The sequence below is a fragment of the Hibiscus syriacus genome, unplaced genomic scaffold (assembly GCF_006381635.1).
Source record: "Hibiscus syriacus cultivar Baekdansim isolate YM2019G1 unplaced genomic scaffold, ASM638163v2 tig00117048_pilon, whole genome shotgun sequence".
Lineage (NCBI taxonomy): Eukaryota > Viridiplantae > Streptophyta > Magnoliopsida > Malvales > Malvaceae > Hibiscus > Hibiscus syriacus.
Genome location: NW_024063538.1, coordinates 14839029 through 14845203, shown reverse-complemented (window position 1 = coordinate 14845203; position 6175 = coordinate 14839029). Strand labels below are relative to the sequence as shown.

The 6175-nt window shown below is 34.0% G+C and overlaps 1 pseudogene; it reads right to left on the bottom strand.

Annotated features, from left to right (window-relative positions):
- Positions 1 to 462: 462 nt before the first annotated feature.
- Positions 463 to 1695, bottom strand: LOC120197751 (annotated as a pseudogene).
- Between the last annotated feature and the right edge of the window lie 4480 nt (positions 1696 to 6175).

The following is a 6175-nucleotide window of genomic DNA, read 5'->3' as shown; positions in this document are numbered from 1 at the left end:
ATACTACTTCATAAAATCATACAAAATATTCTTTTCAAGAGAGAGACTTGTATGGTAGTATGAAAATGAAATTTAATTTTGCAAATGCTTGAATTGATTTCTTCCATCTCATATTTTTCAAAAAAATGTCAATAAGGATAATGAGTGCATTGACTTTATACTGTTGCAAGTATACTTCAAGACATCATCAATCATGGAAGTTTTGTCGGGAAAGATAGCTTTCAATCCATCATACTCCAAAATAACCAAGTCTATGGTCATTGCATCATCCACAAATAAAATCAAATGTTTATAAAATAATATTTAAAAATACGAACGAATAATTTAATACGCAAAATACACATTGCATTAAAATATCAATAACCACTACAAAGTAAAGATTAGCAACTCGGATTATCATATGATTAAGTACTTAAAAACACCATAATATCAAGTATTAGAATAATAACAATAACTCATTCCCTTGCTACCCCTATACACAAAGCTTATGCTTCTTTTAAAAAAAGGATTTCTTCTATTATCAATCCCAATCCATAATCGGAGCCCCGTTTTTGTTTCTAGTTTACCAAATCCGAAACCCAATCCAAATCCGGAGCTCCAGCAGAATGACCCGGGTTAACCCGCTCCAAAGAATTCTCTTTGCTCAGCTCTTCAAACATCTTTGCACGTAAATCACGTCCGGACTCGACTCGTTCCATCACCGGCTCTCTTCACACACTCTATCCCATGTATCCAAGTATCCGATCCCCGAAAGCGTCGTGTTCCGGGTCGGAGTAGTGGGTAAGCTGCAGAATCCGGGTCGGATCAGTGCCGATCTAGGTGACCCGAATCCGGAAGGAGACGAAGGGTGAGCCACATCCAACTTGGAAGGACTTGACTTTACCGAGCTGCAAGTTCCTCAAAGAAGTCAGCATCTCGTTAACGGAAGCCGAGCCGAGTGAACGGCTCAGCGACTGTGCCATCGGCGAAACCGGAGGCGATGACTCGGCACGCGGACTAACCGGAGGTGAACAGGAACCAGGGGAGGACCAAAACGTCAGCGTTTTAGCACAAGAAGGTGAAGAACCGTCGTATGAATCAGCAGAGCTAGCGGTCACGACCCGGAGCTGATCCGGAGTGTGAGCGAAGAAACAAACTCGACGCCTACAACCCAACCCGTCTTTACACGGCTGAGTTCGGTAACGACCTGGGTGGAGCCAACACTCAAAAACGCCGTGAGCGAACTCGCAAGAGTCTCCCTTTCGACAGCTCCCTTTTCGGAAATCGGGGCAGGCCGTACCCGAGTAATGATACTTTCTCGGGTCACGCCGGCGAGCTTTCTCGCCGGGATGGGCGTACGGACACTCGGTCCAGTCATGGACCGGCCACGAGCGCACCTCCGAACCTTGAACTCGAACATCCTGAAATGATCGCAGGAGTAAACATCCACCGGAGAATCCGGACTATCCGGACCCCGGAAATCGGAATCCAACTCGACATCGGGTCGTTCGATGGCAAGTAACGTTGTAACGCGCTGAAAACCACCTGGAGGTAAAACGGGTTGCCATTACCGTTGAAATGTTGTGCATTGCATTGATGGGAGAGTAAACGACGTCCGTCTGATCTTCGTCGGGATCAGGCCAGGGTGGTACGCGGACGGTTGGATTAAGACGATAGGTTTCTCCGACCATTTTTTTTGGGTGTTGGATTGTAAGATTTGTATTCAGAGATACCGGCAGGTTTTGGATGCTTATAAGCTGAAGCTGGGAGTGGAAAGTAAGGCTGTTTAACTGTGGTTAGTTTTATATTAACCGTGGTTCTTTAAAAATCTAGGAGCTATTTTATCTTTATTTGTTTATTATATTAATTTAAATAAAAATAATTAAATAAAGTTTTTAAAAAATTTCTCAATTAATGAATTCACATTTTTGTAAAAAATAAAAGTTACTTTTAGTTATTGAAGTTATAATTGACTTTAATTGTTGTATGATGTAAAAATCAAAATTAACCGAACTTAAAACCGATAATTTTAAATATATATATATATAGAACCAGACCGAATCCGATATAACCTATCACTATGGGAGAATTAAAATTTAGCAGATAGAATCCAAAGGATAAGATGAAAACTTGTTATTTTTTTAATAAAGTTAAAAGAATAGTACAATTATAGTACAACAGAACCATTGATACATTTCTATCGACTTCTCTGCACAAGGAAAAGAAATCCTTATTCTTTTCTTAAAATATATATACATATGAGATGTTGGAGCTCAAAAAATTTAATCCATCGCAATTTACAAGATATTTCATCTTTTGTCTAAATGACATGTATTATAAGCAAATTAATCCGTCAAGTCGGGTAAGCATAACAAATTTCTCTCATCAAAATTGATAGTCCAGTGTTTTAAATATAGTATAGTTAAATTCTGAATAGAATTTGATTCAGATTCAATAATAAGAAAACAAATTCGTTGCAATGGTGATATTTTCATCACTAAATTAGAATTTTAGCTCAAAATATTTTATTTTAGGATGAAACGACTACTAAAATTTGACTGAATAATCACTATGTCCTTTATATTATTTTTTAGAGTATTTTGACTCATAATATTTATTTTAGTGTAAAAGACCCATATTTTAAAACATTAGTCGTTGTAGCAAATTAATTTTAGTAGGTGAATCTCTTAATATAGATTTTTATATATACAAGAACTTGAATCTAATATATTATTAAGAGATATGTAGATGCTTACAACTTGAACAATTTCATTGATAATCTTATGTATTTTTTAATACACTCTAAACTCTATATTATATTTTTAACATTTTAAATTATTCAATCTCGTATCATCCTTATAAATATTGTTGTTTAAACTTAGATTATCGATGATCATTCAATGAGATTCTTAAGTAAAGATAACAATTTTAATTTAATATTATAAATAATAAAACTATTAATAATAATTTTTGTAATAATTGATTCGAATGAATCGTGGTGAAAATTTAATACCAGTAATTAAATAAAGAAATACTTGAGCTCAACGTGTCTAGTTGTTTTGGTTACTTTGACCTTTGGTTGTATTGGAATGGGTTTGTAAACAGAAACAGTGCGACCGTTTGCGGCCTAGGGGCTGTCGTTTTGGGGTTTTAATAAGGGGAGGGATGAGAAAGTATCACAGACAGAAATATTATTAATTTTAGCGATTTTATTATTATTGGATGTTTTAATGATTTGTTAAAATATCCGATAAAGCGTTACCTAAAACATTATTTTTTACTATTTTATTATTATTGGTCACTTTACCTAAATGTTAAAAACATTAATGTTTTAGGTAGAATAATAATGTTTTAGGTAATTTTTTACGGTTTTATTAAAAAATAATAAACAAATCGATAGCGCATTTTTTAGCCGTATATTAAGACAGCGGACTGTAGAACTTTCCGGAAGAGATGGAAATAAAACGAACTCCCCGACATTTGTGAACGATCGTGTCTTCATCCTCGTGTCTTCCCTTTTCTACCTCAATATTTATAAGTAATAATATGTTTTAAAATTTTAATTATTTAATGAATATTCAAATACTTTATATTTTTTGATACACAAATGAAATTTTTAAAAATAATAACCATTTCATTAATTATTAAGATAATTTAAACTCGTGATTTGTTTATTTTTTAGTTTAAGTCATTCGAGATTGAGGAACGAATATTTCAAGTGAAGTCTTTTAAGGCGAGTATTTTGGTGCTAAATCAACACCTCACGTGTTTCAATTTGAGAATTTTCTGGTAATGAGCCGATTATGTCAGTTGATTACTAATATTTTTAATTTATATTAAGATTTAGAGTTTAAAGTTTAAGATTTATAAAACATAAAATTATATTAGATCAAGTTTTATAAACTACTCTCAATTAAGTTGGTTTGATTAAAAATCAACTATTCGCCTTAGTTATTACATGCTAGAATGTTTATTTAGATTATTTAAATTATTTATTCAGACGATTCTAAATAAGTTTTCATAGTTTAAAATTATATTTGAGCTGTGAATTTTAATGATTAAATTGCTTTGAAATAAAATTTTGGTGGATGCAGGGTTTTCAATTTAAGTCTCTAATACGAATTACAATAATGTAAAGAGTAGGTGATTGAATTTTGTTACCGGAATTTCAAGATTTCCATTGTATTGTTATTAATTATTTATTATCATAATTATTTTATTATAACAAAAAATAAGTTGTTATTTGGAATATTATTTATTTTAAAAAGATTAGTTTTGTAATGTATTCAACGAATCTACACGTACAAAACAAAATAAAGACCAAGGCTTGGTTAAAAAATCTCTTAGAAATGGGAAATAACGCCATTAGTCGATGTTTATCGGAAGCATCGCACATTATTCCTGGCATAAGGAAAATACCAATACACCCACTCAATATAATCGAACCACGAAACGACAGTAAGCAACCCTCTCCGCAGCTTTACCGAGTTATACCAAACACCACAATGATGATTTTACTCCAATGAAAGATAATACCAGCACCACTCCAGCCAGAGAAATAAAAGCTAAAACATCACCACCAAAGCTCGCCTCCAAAACCCAGACTGAACTAGACAACTAAATGTACGAGCGAAACCGAGCATCTCTTGCAAACTCATCGAAAAATCCCCAAAAATTCGGAGCTACAAAAGCTCCTCCAACAGAAAACATCAGATTGGCATCATCCAAGCTCCTACTCCAAATATTTTAACAGGAAAACAAGACTGAATGCAAGATAGAGAATAAAGCTACTACTCCAAATAACATGGGCTTTGGCAGGATAAAGGGAAAGAGATGCCATTTCAAAACACTAACGGTTTGACTGCACGATCCAGACATCAAAACACACAAACCCGTAACCTACAAAAAACAAATAAAACAAAGATCTCACTCAAAGGAGGAATTTGAGAGAACCTCTAGTGAAATCAAGGATAGAAGGATACACTAGAGGCCACTTGCTGCAGCACCAAAAGCCAATCCTCTGTAGAAACCGAAACTTGATTTACGTAACATTTTTTGTTATTAAACATGATATCATTTCTGACAACCAATGCTCCAAACAATCCAAATACTGCAACCTTCTAGACATGTTTAAATCCTATCTTAACAATCTTAGTATCCACTCATATTTCGGGAAAACAAATTGGATATTGCACAATTGACCATCTTTTCCTTACATCTAAGAAACTTGCAATGACACAGCAAGTGATCGACAAATTATTGTACTTCCCGACATAGTACACAAAGATACGAATATAAGTTTGAAATCCCCCCTTACCAATTCCACTAACATCAGGATCCTATGACGAACTATTCTCCAAACAAGGCCTCCACCTTTGGTGGAACTAGCTTAGCCCAAACCAGATCCATGTATCTTTCAATTCATTGGTCGACGCCCAGAGGCAATCTCACAATAATTTTTAGGGGTGTAGACACCATTCGGCGAGCTCTGCCATACCAACCGATCCATGATGTGCCAGAATTTGCTGTTAATATTAAGTTTACTAGGAAGTCTTCCATATATCTCATTCTCATTCAAATATGACTCTTCTAATCTCTATCTGCCACGACCAAGATCCATTAACTTTTTTTTATCAAACTCATACACCTTACCCGACTTCTTTATTACCACAACAAAAGCACACGAAAAAGCCACTCTAAGAGAAGGAACATCCGTCTAATAGTCCTCCCAAATTTTGTCTAGTGACTAAATGTATGTTTTGAAAGTTAGAGGCTAACGTATAAACTTTGAAAAGTTTAGGGACCGAAATTATAATATTTAGAAGTTATATATTTTAGTAAATGAACAATTTGGATTAAAAAAGAGATTTTAGTGGGAATTAGATTTTTGGTACGAGATTTGTGTTAAAAGCTATAGAGTGATAAAGTTCGGTATTGAAATCGGATAATCGGATTGAACCAAAATTTTACGAAAATTTGAAGGATGTTAGAAAATGGTTGGAAATATTATTTTTATATTTTAGATTAGAGAAATTTGGCTCATAACAATGTAATATTTTTTCAGATTTGACTAAACAGTGGAATTTTTAGTGACGAAAATGCAATTTTCAAAAATTGTATGGCCAAAGTGAAAAGTCAAGCCAAGTTTGATTCATCTTTGACCAAGGAATATTTTAATGGAAGATAATGGAATCGA